Source organism: Schistocerca nitens, chromosome 2, assembly GCF_023898315.1.
Source record: "Schistocerca nitens isolate TAMUIC-IGC-003100 chromosome 2, iqSchNite1.1, whole genome shotgun sequence".
In the NCBI taxonomy this organism is placed as follows: Eukaryota; Metazoa; Arthropoda; class Insecta; order Orthoptera; family Acrididae; genus Schistocerca; species Schistocerca nitens.
In genome coordinates this window covers 1,062,875,613-1,062,892,845 of record NC_064615.1, presented here as the reverse complement: position 1 = coordinate 1,062,892,845, position 17,233 = coordinate 1,062,875,613, and the positions used below count along the sequence as shown (strand labels likewise).

At 43.9% G+C, this 17,233-nt stretch overlaps 1 protein-coding gene across 1 annotated transcript in view; it reads right to left on the bottom strand.

Annotated features, from left to right (window-relative positions):
- Positions 1-15,972, bottom strand: part of LOC126237437 (protein quick-to-court) — a 342,763-nt gene extending 326,791 nt beyond the window's left edge. Inside the window, exon 1 of the mRNA XM_049947552.1 lies at positions 15,922-15,972. The gene's annotated coding sequence lies outside the window, so the exon portion shown is untranslated. The remainder of the gene's footprint in view (positions 1-15,921) is intronic.
- Positions 15,973-17,233: the final 1,261 nt, after the last annotated feature.

Below are 17,233 nucleotides of genomic sequence, written 5' to 3'. Positions count from 1 at the left end.
CAACGCAGCAATCTCCCGCGTCTAGGCGGGCATGCGCGAGCCGCCAAGATAAAAGAATTGAACTATAGTCGACCACAACATTATTGAATCTGGGGGTGATGGCGCTTCGGTCGGCTCGTGTGTTTACCTGTGCGTTTGAAGCCATCAGAATGTGTTCTGTTGTCCTTGCTCGTGAAGCTATTCGGACTCCCACAATGTATATAAAGTCGAAAAAATGGATATGGTTTTTGTTTACTGTAACGTCACCGCTTGTTTGGTCACGGGAGGCGAGGTTCAGTAATATTGTGGTTGGGTAGTACTTACGATTTACACGCCGGACACTGACAAGTTATTTACAGAATTAAGCTTGACACGTACTGTGTTTCTTATCAGTTGCTTTCAGTTCGTTTTCGGGAAATACTCTTCCATTTTTCCGGTTGTTTTCCATTCACTTCCTTGCCAACGACGCTACACATTTCCCGAAGAGTAAAAAACACTCAGTATAGCTGAACGAATTTGGTCCTGCATACCCTAACAACATATCAACGCATGCCGATGATTGGTGCGTGCGATAACTGGTTCCTCGGTGACATCTTCGCTGCCTTGCTCTTCTGAGGAATCTTCTAGATAATTTTTACGGATTTATTGTAATTCCTGTTGCGGGATTCTGTGGATAATAGAGGACTTCATTGATACAGTTGTGACAAACAACCAACGTACAGAAATGTACCGATTGCATGTAAAATAAGTTTCAAGAGCGGAATTCTTTCAAATCTCCCACTTTACGGTATGTGCAGAGTGACCTTGCTGCTCGCGTGCACACGGACCACAAACCCCAGTTTGTGATGCCGCCAGAACTCGTGCAAAGTGATCTTCTTCTTACAGGAGTCTCATAATAGATAATTACGTCCCATACTCCTTGACAGAGCGTAGGTGACGATGCGAGGGACCCGCACCGTTGTACTAGGCAAGGTCCTAGCGGAGGTGGTTTGCCATTGCCTTCCTCCGACCTTAATGGGAATGAATGATGATGATGACGACACAACAACACCCACTCATCTCGAGGCAGGTGAAAATCCCTGACCCCGCCGGGAATCGAACCCGGGACCCCATGCTCCGGGACCCCATGCTCCGGAAGCGAGAACGCTACCGCGAGACCACGAGCTGCGGACTCTCTTAGTAGAGACTCTTCATACGGCCCTACGAGAATAAGTCAAAAGTAGTCAAATCTGGCGATCATGGTTGCCACAGGAGTTGGTCCACCTCGACCTAACCGCGTTTGACGTTAGCGGAAGCCGCGTGCAAAATGTGCGGGTATGCCGTCATGTTAGAACCACATTTGCTGAAAGAGTGTCAGCGTGAAATCTTCCAGGAATGTCAAGTATTTTGGTTGTCTCCGTTTCACATTACTTTAGACTCTAGATTTCCATCGCAGTAATGCCGATACAAAATAGTTCTTCAAATGTTTCCCTGATTTCCTTGCTAGCATAGAGGAGACATCATGAATAGAACGCAGCCCCACAGTCTACGACTTCATCTTACTTATTTTAAAACAATTATCTTGCAATGCCACTACAAAAGGGCTAAATACGAGCACAGGTTCCTGGAACATTACATTGAATTATGAAAAGTCTTGGTCACACCGCACGTAGAGTGGCAGACTGGATTGGTAAAAGTTGCCTTGAGGTTTACATAGTGCTACGAGAAATATGCCATCGTAACACTTCAAGCAACTACAGTAGTAAATAAAGCAGCGTCAAACTATGCGACGCTCTTGTTAAATAGGGTTCGAAACAATTCCGTGAAAAGTTTGCTCTCTAACAAGCTTTTACGAACAACTTCTTTGCGCTGAAAATTATTGCATGCACTTAATTCTGAACAAAACGTGTATCAGGCATGTATTGAAGTGTTTTTTCAAAACAGCACACAATTGCCTATAGGAGTGAAGACTTCGTTTGTCTTCAAGGCATAATTACGTTACCATGTCAAGCTAACTGTTGTGGCTGCATTTCGTAAATGACGCTTCCTTTTTATTTAACTAAGAGAAATTTGGCGGAATATGCATTTTAATCCCTTATAAAAATATATGTACATATGGAATAATCTGCCATTCAGTCAAAACTCCCCCTGTTACTACATAAGAATAGAAACTCCTATGTATCAGAGAATGTTTCAGCTGTCACGGGTACAGCAGATTATAGAACAAGGAAAATAATCAAAATTGTGAAAACTGCTAAAAGCGGTGTGTACTCTGAGCATATTTTACGAAATTCAAGTACCGGTTTGGCCTTCGAGCCCTAATTATTGACGACAGAGCTTTCACGCATGTAAAACACTAAAAGCTTATGCCACAAAACGTTTTCTTTGAAAAAGACACATTTTGCTCATATTTTCTAAAATCTTAAAGACATATAACCACACTGGAACATACTCGCACAGTACTTAAATCGCTCAATACAATTAAGGGAATACGGAACAAACAAGCGCATCTCGAGTACATCATCGATGCTAAATCGACAACTGATAGCAATCGATTTCAAAGAAATGTTACATGATGAATTTATAGAAAGGCGCAAAAAGGAAGATACAAATAGATTTAGAATATTTATTAATCAACAAATACAGCAATAATTAATATTACAAATCCCATAACTTTTTGTTTACAGTTTATTAACACATTTTTGAGAGAGGATTCCCCTTCAGTCGATTGCGCTGTTGAAAGAGAACATAATCTGCTCTGAGAACACGAAGGAAAACAAGATATTGGTCTACGCAATGGTTCAAATTGAGAGAGAAATATACTCATGAAAATCTGCTAAAGGAAATATTACGCTCAGAACATGATGATTACGTTAACTTTTTCGGAACTGACAGTCAAACTTTCAATGCGTTATTTGTTTCTCCACCCTAACGTTGAAAATGAAGACACAAATACGAGAAAATTTATGTTCTACCTGATCCTCTGACAACTGTCCACCAGAAACTATCGTTGAAAATTATACCGTATATCGTCAGTGAAAGAACCAGAGTGCTTCGATTTAATTTAATTGCGCTCCCCCCCTTGTATCTTGTGCGTAGAATATTGATCTTCTTAACGTCTCGCTGCGTAATATACGGCTGGGAAAGACGCTACACCTTTAGAATTTTGGCGATAGCCCGTGCCATTTTGTTCTTATCCTTGATCGTAGTTTCCATAGTTGGCGAAACATCAATACAAAAAACGTCCACCGTCTTGCCGACTCTGACGTCCGTCAAAATTTCTGTTAAATACGCTTTACATTTGAATAAACACGCCAAACAAAACCGCATACTGTCAAATATTTCACATAACTAGTAAAGATTGACAAATTATTTGGTCGCTTACGGGGAGCTTTACTCGACCCTCAACTACAACAATCGTCAATGTTCCGGTCTTCGTTCAAAAATACTGCTGCTCCTACCACTCCGTCGTCACGTTTAACTTCCAAATGCGTTGTTCTGGTGTTGGCTGACACATGTTCAGAAAAATAATCGTTTAAATGGCGAAAACATTGACAGCGGTAGCATGCAGCCTTCTTTTGCCAACATCGAAGGTCGATATTTCGTCGAAAAACATTGACGTTGCGACGTTTCAAAATTTCGGTATCGATATTGCAATATCAGGAAAGAAGTATCAGACGAAAGTAGTGACAAATCAATGAGGAGTTGAAGAAAATAAATGCGTGGTGTAATGACTGGCAGTTATCTCTCAATATTAGTAAGTGTAACCTACTGCGTATAACAAGGCGAAAATCCTCATTAATGTACAAAATAAATGCCCAGTCTTTGGAAGCGGTACATCCGTCAAGTATGTGGGTGTGACTATTCGAAATAACCTCAAATGGAATGATAAGATTACACAAGCAACGGGCAAGGCGAACTCTAAATTGCCGTTTATTGGTAGAATCCTGAAGCGATGCAGTCCTTCAACAAAGGAAATTGCTTATAATACGTTAGTTCGTCCAGTGTTAAGAGTATTGTTCTTCTGTATGGGGCCCTTACCAGTTGGGTCTCATTCAAGAGATTGAGAAGGTCCAAAGAAGAGCAGCAAGATTCGTGACTGGTACATTTAGCCATCGCGAGAGCGTTACAAATCTCATAGAAATTTTGAAGTGGGATACACTCGCAGATAAACGACGCGCTGAACGGAAGGGGCTGCTCACTAAATTCCGAAATCCGATCTTCGCCGAGGATGGAGAGCATATATTATTACTACCAACTTTCAAATCGCGCAACGATCACCATTCAAAGATAAGGGAAATTAAGAGCTCGTACGGAGGCGTTCAGACAGTCGTTTTTCCCTCTTGCGAGTCGCGAGTGGAACAGAGGGAGGGGGAGGGGGGGGAGGGAGGGAATATGACTGGCGCGAATTGTGCCCTCCGCCACACACCGCTCGGTGGCTAGCGGAGTATATATGTAGATCAATGTTTCAATACAACCTTCGATATTTTGTAAATATCGATGAGCATCGAATATGTCCAAGTAAAGAATATGTCTTGACAGGATCTGAAGTAAGTGCTCCATACCAGGGATAATCAGCGGCAAGAGTTTTTATCACCATCCTGAAATCATCTCATAGTAATTTAGGGTGACAGTGTTAAAATGAAATAATGCTCTAAAGTTGAGAGGCTTTTAAAAACATAACCTTCAAGGTTTTGTACTTAAAATCCCCCACATTATCAAATAATTATAATCTTGGAAAAAAAAACTGCGTGCGATGTTCTAATCGCATACGGCATGCATACATGCCAGAGTTGAACTCTTGTCATCAAAACTATAATTTTCACGAAATGAACGGTCATAAGGATATGTTTTTGGTGGCCCAGAGTATTTCAACCAAAGAGAATAAAAACCTATGTTATACAGAACTGAACAAGCAGGTCTCAGCAAAGCAAGATTCGTGATAGCGGTGCGACCTCCCTTCGATTACAGCAAACCTCCACGGCGCCAGCGAATAAAGCCACATACGTTATCGCAAAAACGGTAAACCACAATGCATTTTGAGACTTTACTGTCTGATATCGCGCCCACTCATGGGTAACAACACTGAAAATGTCATCGGTCACTAAAGGTCACTCCGTAATGATTTCATTTACCTTTAAACAATCACAGAGAGAAAAGATAATCCAATGTACACAGATACACGTACACAGAGTTATTGTAATAACAAGATGTGTTGCAGCACCAAATGTTAGTTTTCTTTGTATACTGTAATCTCAATATGCAGTCCCCCAGACACTAAATTACTGCGTTACTATTCCCAATATTTCCAAAAATTCTTCAGGAAATTCTGGTTATTAGGATAAGCGACTTCCCGCTTCTCAATCCCTCCGGAAATTCTCATGCGATGTAAAAGTAAATCACAATCCCGTTCAGGCATAACCAGGGAATGTGCAGTGGAACATCTTCACTTTCGTTCTTTGAAATCTTGGTTTACACAGACATTGCAACAACTTAACTCATTAAGATGATTAAGTTTTTGTAAATAATGATGAGATAATTATTAATGTTGCTTCGATTTATTGTGTGGTGTCACCGCTAGACACCACACTTGCTAGGTGGTAACTTAAATCGGCCGCGGTCCTGTAGTACATGTCGGACCCGCGTGTCGCCACTATGTAATCGCAAACGTAGCGCCACCACAGGGCAGGTCACAAGACACGGACTTGACCTCGCCCCAGTTGTACGGACGACATAGCTTGCGACTAGACCTACCAAGTATTCCTCTCATTTGCCGAGAGACAGATTAAATAGCCTTCAGCTAGTCCATCGCTACTACCTAGCAAGGCGCCATGTGTATCATTGCTAATTGCTTACTACTATGCAAGAGATGTATTTCAACAAGAAGAACATCATTAAAAGTTAAGTAGATGACAATCTCTCTTCTTTTCTTTATAGTTTTTCATCCAGTCTCCTGTTTCAGAATTTACGCCCGTCTGCGTTAGTTTCGCGTGCACCTAGCCACTCATTGTGTCGAGACCTTAGGGAATCGACACAACAATATTTTGGCGCCGAGGAGTGGTGCCGCGCCCACGTTGCAGTCTTTGTGTTATACTTGCTCTAATTTGCTTGTGTCATGGCTTCGCCGCATTCTCCAGATGTACTGTCCGAATTTTTTCGCTTGCAGAATCAGCAGACGCAGGCGTTATTGGAAGCCCTTGGACAGCTCGTCCAGGGTCAACGTGCGCTGCAAACCGATGCGGCACCCGCCGCTTCATCGCTACCGCAGCCACACAACGCTGTCGCACCGCCATTTCGGCCCTTTGACGCCACAACCGAAAGCTGGACTGAGTGGGCCGATCAGTTCCGGTTCCACCTCACAGCTTATGGAATTCAAGGTAAAGAGCGGCAGCCGTTTTTGCTTTCTTGTGTCGGTGTGTCTACCTACCGTGTGATAGTGAAATTGTTTCCCCGACGCGACGTAGCAACTCTGTCCTACGAAGAAATTTTGTCTGCTTTGGATGCCTATTTCAAAGAAACAGTAAATGTAGTTGCCAAACGGTATACGTTTTTTCGTACAAAACGTACGGCCGGTCAGACTAACAGGGAGTGGGTAGCAACTTTGCAAGGCCTTACTAGAGACTGCGCGTTTGCCTGTGAATGTGGCCTCCCATATTCAGATACTATGGTGCGTGATGCAATTGCACAGAACGTTTCTGATGTTCGCATAAGGGAACAGATTTTGAAACTCGTTAATCCCTCCCTGCAACAAGTGATAGACATATTGGACAGGCAAGACACACTTGACTTTGCTCAGGCATCATTTGAACCTTCGCCGGCAGTGTGTCACGTTAATCGGCCCGCCGGGCCCGCTGCGCGGGACGCTAAGCGGCCCTCGCGCCCGACTTCGCTGCGGCCGCCTAGCTTGCAACCACGTGCGCCGCGTCAGCAAGCAAATGCAGTGAAATCTTGCCCGCGGTGTGCCACTAGACATTCGCGTGAAAATTGCCCGTCACGCCAAGCTATTTGCTTTTACTGTCAAAAGAAAGGACATGTACAAAGTGTTTGCCAGAAAAAGCTAAGAACAGACAATCACACAAATTCCAGGCCTTTTGCTTCGCGCCGGAATCGAATCCAGGACAATCAGGCTCGTGGACCTTCGCCCATGGACATTAATGTAGTTCATTTCCACCCGTCCAGTGACACTTTAGCTAACAGTGACTGTGTTCGTCCCACCCAAAGTGTGCGTCGACGTCGCCGGAAATCCCGTAAAGTCGCAAGTGCTTCTGTACCTGTCTCAGTTCACATTGCACGAGACAGTCCCTCTTGTCGTCAACAAGACAATAAACTTTTTGTGGACTTAGACTTTGCAGGAAAAGTGATACCATTCCAGCTCGATACCGGAGCTGCTGTTTCATTGCTTAATCACGACACGTACAAACAACTGGGCCAACCGCCATTGCGTGCCGCAAATGCTAAGTTAACTAGTTACTCAGGACAGCATATACCTGTGTTAGGACAGTGCAGCCTTCTTGCAACATACAAGGGACAGACAAAACTTGTGTCATTTTATGTTCTTCGTTCCTCTAGTGCAGTGAACTTGTTTGGCTTAGTTTTGTTTCAATTGTTTAATATGTCTATTGTAAATCAGGTCCTATCAGTGAATCAGACTGTGCCTTCCGCCAGTGTTTCTAGTCTTTGTGAAGAATTTGCAGACATTTTTGCACCGGGCCTTGGTTGCGCTAAGAACTATGAAGCGCATTTGGAACTGAAAGCTAACGCGCAACCAAAATTTTTCAGAGCGCGCAATGTTCCCCACGCATTGCGTGATGAGGTCGCAAGAACGTTAGCCGAATTAGAATCTCAAGGTGTAATTGAACGTGTGCAGGCTTCTCTCTGGGCCTCACCCTTAGTCATTTTGCCAAAACCTTCCGGAAAATTGAGACTTTGCGTGGACTTCAAGGCAACTGTGAATCCCCAACTAGTGACTGCTACTTTTCCTTTGCCCCGCCCGGAAGACCTTTTTGACAAACTGTGCCCGGGAAAATATTTTTCAAAATTGGACCTAGCAGATGCGTACTTGCAGATACCTGTGGACGAAGCATCCCAGCGCGTCTTAGTGGTCAACACGCATCTTGGCTTGTATCGCTTCAAAAGACTGCCATTCGGGTGTGCATCCGCCCCTGCTTTATTTCAGCAATATTTACAAACTATTTGTGCGTCGGTCCCTACGGCTGCGAACTATCTGGACGATATTGTAATCTCAGGAAAGACAGAAGCCGAACATTTGCAGAATCTCCGGACATTATTTCAGGTCTTGCGTCAGAATGGGCTTCGCTTGAGGAAGGACAAATGTGTGTTTTTTGCTCGTGACTTACCGTACCTGGGGCATGTCATAAATGCCCAAGGTATACATCCGAGTCCAGAGCACCTTCGTGCCATTCAGGACTTGCCGTCACCGCGGAACTTAAAACAGCTACAGAGTGTGCTGGGTACGGTAAATTATTATCACCGATTTGTGCGCAATGCTTCTTCCATTTCAGCTCCGCTTCATCGCTTACGCCGTAAAGGTGTTCCGTTCGTCTGGACGACGGAATGCGAACGCGCCTTTCGCCAGTTGAAATCGGCGTTACTTTCAAATACTTGCCTTACGCCATTCGATCCCCGAAAACCCCTTTTGTTGATGGTCGATGCATCGGATTTCGGGATCGGTGCTGTGCTTGCGCACAAGGATGGCTCGCATGATCGCCCTATTGCCTTTGCGTCCAAATTGCTCTCATCTGCGCAAAGAAATTATTCACAAATAGAGAAGGAAGCTTTGGCTCTTGTGTTTGGTGTAACAAAGTTTCACGATTTCTTGTATGGTCGTCCCTTTACCATCATCACGGACCACAAGCCTTTGACATCGCTTTTTCATCCGAACAAGCCTGTACCTCCACGTACAGCGCAGAAATTCATTCGCTGGTCACTTTTTCTCTCGCAGTACCGCTACGATATCTTGTATCGGTCCACTGCTAAGCACGGCAACGCTGATGCGTTGTCCCGTTTGCCTGTTGCTGAGGATAAAGCATTCGATTCTTCCGCACTTGCTTGCATGTTCATTGATTCGGAAGCCGATGACGTGGTCGCATCGTTTCCGATTGATTTTCGTCGTGTAGCTACAGCCACAGCTGCTGACCCTGTCCTTGCTCCCGTTTTGCGTTTTGTTGCTACGCAATGGCCCTTGTCAAAGTCACGGATCGAGGATCCTTTGGTTCGCAGATTTTTTGCTCACAAGGAGAGACTTTTTGTACGACGTGGTGTGTTGTTGTTGCGTTCCGATAATGATCAGTCTCGAGTCGTGGTCCCACGTTCGTTACAGTCCTCTGTCTTAAAGCTTCTTCACCAAGGACATTGGGGTATAGTGCGTACGAAACAACTTGCTCGACAGCACTGTACTTGGTTCGGAATCGATGCTGCGATTACGAATATGTGCTCCTCTTGTGTGGCGTGTGCCGAACAACAATCCGCACCGCCGCGGAAATTCTTTGCATGGCCGAAAGCCACTTCCCCTTGGCAACGCTTGCACATCGATTTTGCTGGTCCATTCTGGAATGCTCGATGGTTGGTTGTGGTCGATGCTTTCAGTCATTTTCCTTTTGTTGTCCGGATGTCTTCCACGACGTCTTCTGCCACCATCCAAGCCTTGTCTGCTATCTTTTGCATTGAAGGTCTTCCGCAGACTATTGTTTCCGACAATGGCCCACAATTCATGTCCGCAGAATTTCAGTCGTTCTGCAAGGCCAATGGTATTCAACATCTGACATCCGCGCCGTTTTCGCCTCAGTCAAACGGTGCCGCGGAACGATTGGTCCGGACTTTCAAGTCACAGATGTTGAAATTGAAAGAGTCGCATTCTCGGGAGGACGCTTTGTTGCTCTTTTTGTCCTCATATCGCTCTCAGCCCCGCGATGGTCGCTCGCCGGCTGAGTTGCTCCATGGTCGTCCTCATCGAACTCTGATGTCTTTGCTGCATCCGCCACATCAGGTTCCTGTGCAGCGGCAGACTCCTGCTTTTGCTCCTGGCGACGTTGTCTATTATCGCAACTATCGCGGTTCACAGCGTTGGCTCGCAGGGCGCATTCTTCGCTGCCTCGGCCGCGCGATGTATTTGGTTTTGGGGGCCTCTGGTGAGGTGCGTCGGCATCTCAATCAGCTGCGCCTCTGTCGTCGCCTGGGTTCTGCCGCTCCCCGTCTGCTTTCAGCGACGGAGCCGTCAGGTCAGCGCCCTGGGGACCCATCTACTGGCTCGCCTCATCCCCAGGTGTTACCGACGCTGCCTTCCATTTTGCCTCATGGCGTCGCGCCGCCGCAGCCGCCGCCGGCGCCGCCCGCAGCGGACGCTTCGCTGCAACCGCATGGCGCCTCCCTGGGTCACGCGCCGCCGCGCGCTTCCCGTGACCAGCCGTCCTCCGCCATGGACTTCTTGCCCGCTCCGGACCAGATGTCGTCTTCGCCCGTCGGGTGCTCCGACCACATGGAGGTCGACCCTTCTGTCTCATTACGTGCGCATACACCTCATGTTGACGTGCACCCTGGACTAGGTTTGCAGGCGTTTCCTAGCTCCCCTCGGACCGAATGGCCGGGTGCGGGTGGCACAGCCTCGCCTGTTGTTAGGCTCCCCACCTCATCGCATACGTCAACATGGGGTCCTCCCCACGGCGGGCGGAAGCCTTATCTCACGACCGTTCGCCGATTTGCGGGGGAGGAATGTGGTGTCACCGCTAGACACCACACTTGCTAGGTGGTAACTTAAATCGGCCGCGGTCCTGTAGTACATGTCGGACCCGCGTGTCGCCACTATGTAATCGCAAACGTAGCGCCACCACAGGGCAGGTCACAAGACACGGACTTGACCTCGCCCCAGTTGTACGGACGACATAGCTTGCGACTAGACCTACCAAGTATTCCTCTCATTTGCCGAGAGACAGATTAAATAGCCTTCAGCTAGTCCATCGCTACTACCTAGCAAGGCGCCATGTGTATCATTGCTAATTGCTTACTACTATGCAAGAGATGTATTTCAACAAGAAGAACATCATTAAAAGTTAAGTAGATGACAATCTCTCTTCTTTTCTTTATAGTTTTTCATCCAGTCTCCTGTTTCAGAATTTACGCCCGTCTGCGTTAGTTTCGCGTGCACCTAGCCACTCATTGTGTCGAGACCTTAGGGAATCGACACAACATATTGCGTACACATTGAATCAGGAAATCAATGTGGATTTTGTTGTGTGGTGAGAAAATTATTTGCAATGCTAGTTTCCCGTCACTGGACATTTAACCCTTAACGTCCCAGGTGCGGTCTCGCAGACCGCTAGCGTTTATTGTTACTCTGTTGATAATGCGTATGGGTGGGGTAGGAGATTACAGCGTTATCTAGTTGTTCCTTCTGGAAGCTGCAGTGATTTCCTTTGTCAGTAGCCACTTTAATATGACGTGAACCTATACTATTACTGCTTCTTTCGAGCTAGCGGTCTCTGAGATCACCCGTGGTACTTTGCGTTATGGATTCAATAGCCAAGTCTTAATCTGCTGTTCATGTTACGGATCCTGACTTTCACGATACTGTTTTAAAATGATTTGAGGACAGTTTAGGAAGCGATGTTGGATTAGGCAATGACAACGAAATTGTAAGTGAACGTAATTCATAACAGGAAGAGCGCGAAAGTGTAGACGAATTTTGTTTTGCCACCTGTGATATCCATGAATGAGACGAGTGATCAAAGCCAGAATTGTAGACACTGAATCTTTAACTAAAAGTTATCCTAGAAATATATTTGGCTGAAACAAATATTGCTGGCCGTCGAAGCCTTCCAACGATGGCCAATGGTATTATTTTTCCGCATGCTGGACATAAGTGGAGTGAGTGCTTTTGGCCTTCACAAGTCCTACAAAAACGATACTCAGGTGAGCCGCTTTAATTTTTTGAAGAAGCTTGCAAACTCGTTGGTGACGCCACAGATAAATTGCTACTCAACAGCTATCACATAGCCCGTGAACTTCGTGTATCTATTCACCGTGGTTTTTGGATTTAGCGGAACCAAGAGTAGAAGTCGTTGTGGAACGATTGGAAGAACGCAAAGCATACTCCACTTGTGACCCAAGAAAAGAAGAGAAAGACGGCTTCTATTTGTCGTTGTTGCAAGAAGGCAATCTAGCTTGAGTTCTCTACAAAAATTTTCAGCGGGTGCAAAGAAAACTATGAACTTGAAAATTACTAGTGTAATTTTCATTTTTTCTTGTTTTGTGGGAGTTTATGCTCTTATTGTTACGTGTATAGTAAGTAACAGCAAAGAGTAAAATTTAAAGAGCGCAGATTATTTGAATTTTCTTAGTAATAATGCTATCATGTAATATTATGTTCAATTTGCGCAGTCTTCTGTTGAGATGCAATTTTTTCGTAAATATTGAACTTTAAAATTTATTTGAATATATTTTTTGTGTCGTATTAATGTAATCTTTTACATAAAAACTGAACTGTTTTACTGTAATTTTTATGGCTATTTAAACATAGCGGTGTGTCAGACCGCACCTGGGACAGAGTGGGACAAAAAAATGACCTGGGAAGTAAAGCGTTGAACTAACATTCAGATTCGCTATCACGTAGGAAAATACGTATTATCTGTTTTGCGCTGCTTAAGAAAGCAGTTTTCACTCAATTAAGACATTAAAGAGGCCAAGGAAGACCTGGAAAGAAATAAGGCTCAACAATCGGAAATAAGCATTTTAAAATGAAAAGATTTGTGGAGAAACCATGAAAACAGTATACACAGAAAAGCATATATCTATGGAGAAGAGAGAAATATTAGGACAACTAGAAACAAAAGCAACAGTGCGAACCGAAGTCGCAACATAACTCAACATAGTAAATATGAAACGAACAAGAAATATAAACTCAACAATTAAAAGGACAATAAATCATTCACCGCAAAGCTCGTAATTTTATGAAAAATTCGCTATTTGACAGTAGAATTCTACGGTTATTGGTATGAAAGGCGAAAGTTTACGAGAATCAATAACCATCATAAGAACTTACAAATTGAAGTGCATAGTTTGATTCAGTTACGTTGAAATAACGATTGCTGAAAGGAAGCAATTACTCCTATTTATTAAGAGGTTTCCAACGTTTTTGTACGTAAAAACTATAATTTATTCCTATTGTGCAGCATTGTTAACATTCGCAGGTTTCACTTACGTCTGCTTCCGAAGATGGTTAAGTTTTCTGTTTTTTTGTTCGATTAGGAGTAAGCAATCTTTATCACGGATGTCATTTGTTATGTACTGTAAAACAACTTTCTCGTTTTTTAGCGGTACGTCATACCTAAATGCTGTAGAACCAACGGCCAAATATCGACTAAGAGACGTTCCCTCAAAGATGTTCCTGTGTTTTTCATTGCCTTCACTTCACCATGGAAACTAGTATTAGAGTCTCACTCGTCACCATAACTTTTTCGGAATTGACGCAAATAAATATCACCACAACAGCTGTCTCAACACGGCTGTGCATCTATCGCTTTCGCACTGCTGATCTCTAGTCTCCAAAATATATCCGGTGCAGGAAGAGCTTACTAACCAGGAGAACCAATACTGAAATGAGTTAAAAATTTAATCTTTTAAATTACTTACCTAGAGCTGTCTTAACAGGAAATCTGACAACATACACAACAATGCATTCATATATTCAACAATGAGGAATACATTAACTAGAGTTATCAACTTCAGTTGTCTGAATCGTCACAGCGATTTAATGCGCGCTCTTTTACAAAAATGCTACGATGGTTTATCCGCCCTCCTCAACGAACACTGAGGTGAGGAAGTTATGCGAACAATAGACAGGCTTTTGTTTTAGATGTATCAAGAGTTGCCACTATCTTACTCCAACCACAAAAATCTTGTAATTGTTAATTCAGTCTGAGGTCAAACAGATATAATTTCGACATTAGTTCTTTGTTTTTGCAGTCTCCACGGAAGCGATACTACTGGGATTGTAGTATATACCTAGATTTCTCACTTAACAATGATTCTTGAAAATTTGTAAGCAGGCTTCACAGGACAGCTGACGCCAGTTCAGGCTTTTCGGCGTTTCGATGACGCTCTCTCTTCGTGCAGCCCTTCTGGTACCATTTGTAATTGTCATTGTCGTAAATGTAGCGTTTTTAAGCTGTAGACAATCTGCGAGTGTATTTATGTTTTTCCCATTTTTTGATGCAGATCTGATGATGGTCATTATAGACCGAAACCGGTAATCTGATAAAAAAAGTTTGTGACCATAGATGTAAATTAAAGGAAACTTATTGTATATACGGGTCACTGTTTTATTCGCGACAATGTCGCAGTTTGTGAAACTTCTGGTATACGTTCAATATTCTCTGTTGGTACTATAAAAAATATTTCGTATGGGTTCCACCCACTTAAGCAATATTCTAAGATGTGACGCACAGTTCTCGTTTGTAGGCTGGTTAAATTTTTCCAGTAACCTAGTAAACTAAAGCCTTCCATTTGCCTTACCTATGATTGAGCCTATGTGGTGATTCCACTTTTAGCCCCACGAATTGTCCCGTGCAGGTATTTCAGTTGACCGATAAGCAGCGCAGAAATTCAGAAGCAATGAATTCTATGACTCACATATAATGCTACTTCGTAGTAAATATAAGCAGTTCAAGAAAAAACGTAACGTAATACTGTAAAACAAGAGCTTCGCTGTAACCGCCTCACTTTAAATCGAGACGCGGAGTTTGGGTGAGTGAATCAATGCTCCATAGCACAGCCTTGTTATATATCCTGCAGGAAACGTGATGTGCGTCCACGGAACTGCTTAATGAGTTGTTTTTACTCAGCACCGCTCCCGGCGCTTTATGAATCTTGCGGTGGCGGGCGCCTGGAGTTAAATCGATACGGCCACCAGTGTGCTTCTCAGTCTGACCGTGCAAAACATCAGATTGACGTCTTTCGCTTTCCGTTCACATCCATCACGACAGAATGAAAAACATGAGGCGGACGTAACAAGCATGGTGTAGGCGAAGTTGTGCCACACTCTTTAAACGCAAAACGCTCTGACAACCCGGGCGTTTGTGCCGTTAATGTCTATTGGAATATACAACCAAGTTACTAACATGCAAATTTAGTATGTGGTGAAATAATGTGTACTACAGAGCACTGTCGTTGTTTTTAACTTAGAACATGCGCAATACTTTGGTCGTAAATAAATAGTGACAACACAATATGTGTTCAAAGAAGATTAAAAAGCAGCCTTCAAGGAGATATTTTATGCTCGATGTGCCTTAGGAAAAACACATTACAAAGAGAGAAAAAGAAAAGTTTTGTTTGCTACTAGAAACACACAAACACTTTAGAACTTTGCTTTGATACGTTGCAAATCCGTATGTCATCGAACGAGTAACCATAACTAACCACTGTTAACAGCAAAAAAACCTAGTACGTCCTCCGGAACCCGTATTAGGAACCACTTTCTCTTCCGTAAAAGGGACAGGATTATCATCCTGAAGGTAATATGCAAAAACATACTCGTATCGAGAGCCAGATGAAGGTGAGAAAGTCAGGAAACCAGTTTTGAATGAAGCGCCGATCCGACAAGCGAACCGGGCAGTTACGCAACTTTGCGGCTGTAGCGCTGGTTTTGGCCACGTATCTTACACCTTCACTTTCGCTAACATATTCTGGACGACATCGACAGACAGACAATTCTGGCGATTATTCGGAGCAGGTGAAACGTATAAAACACAATTATTACACATTTAGCAAAACAGCGCGAATCAATTCGATATCACAATTTCGTTTTTCGATGCAAATGTGTTTTCGTATAACAAACCGAAAACTGTAAAAACAAAAAAACAAAAATTATACAGAGTGACCCTGGCAACAATCAACAAACGTTGCCGCACTTTAATTTTAATTGTTCTATCAGTCGCTGATTATTGGCTTTACCTTAAACTTGAGACAGCCTCAGAGGCGCTCGCCGCAACAGTCCTTCCTCGACGGCTGCGTCAGCACTACTGAAGCGCGTTGCGGTGCCAGAGCCACCTACATCCACGCGTCGATCAGCTGACACGAGTAGCGTCGCACGGCGCATGCGCGAAGCAACGCTTTCCCAGTTGCCATAGCAACGTCTCGTCTGCCGGCGTCAGAGAAAGGGAAGCAAAGCTTGGTAGCGCTACGCTGTGAACGGCAACAAACGCGATTTCCATCAGTGATAATAGGAACCTTATAATGTCAACTCTACAATGTACAATCATTGAAACTTGTTACGCTGCAACAGGCCTATTGGTCTACAGTGCGTTTATACATACAATTATCGACGCTATTATTTTGTACTAGTATTGAAAATGAAGGTGCTCTCGTAATTCCGATCACACTGCTGAAGTTGTTTCTCTGGTTTCACAAACAAATGCTAAACAGAAATACCCTCTTACACGATTTCTAATTGTTTATCTACACTGCATTGTAAGTTGATTTTTTTATTAATTACACCGGTGCATAAGTAAATTCGAAGCATTTTTCCATAAGTTTAATAAACACAACAGACACACATGACAAAGACTTTAGTCTTCAATAATATATTCTCCTACACTATTTACAACAGTTCGCCAACGCTGGGGCTTTTCAGGTCCGCGACTGTAGGAATCACACGGTTTTGAGACGAAGAACTCGTAGAGCCATGTTCGGAGGGCATTTTCATCCGGAAAGGAAGTTCCTTGATGACTATTCGATAGCGGAAAAGGTGAAAACCTGAGAGCGACTTCCCAATCCAACGCCTGTTCAGTGTTTTTTGTCAATCCAGCAGAATGCGGGCAGGTGGTAACGTGGAGTAGAATCACTTCTCCGTCGCTGTTCGACAAGATGCATTGACTTTTGTGGATTCGCGCACGTCTTTGTATGGGGAGTTGCTGCTTCGTTAGGCTTAGTCATTTCTTCCTGTTCCTTATATTAGAATAAAGACGCCATTTCTCGTCACCAGTAACGACAGGAATGGTCAGTATTGTTCGGGAGCCAACTGATGACGAACAAGCAAAGATGCACGTATGATCAGGCACTGTTTTTTTTTTAAACTTTGGCTCAGACCGTGCGTTACCCATACACCCAATTTTTGAACCTTCCCAACTGTATGCAAATGTCGCACATTGGTGGAATGATCGCAGTTCATCACAGTTGCCAGTTCTCGAGTACTCTGGCGTGGATCATTATGGATTAATGCGTTTAAATGATCTTCATCAAACCCAGAAGGTCTTCCTGAACATGG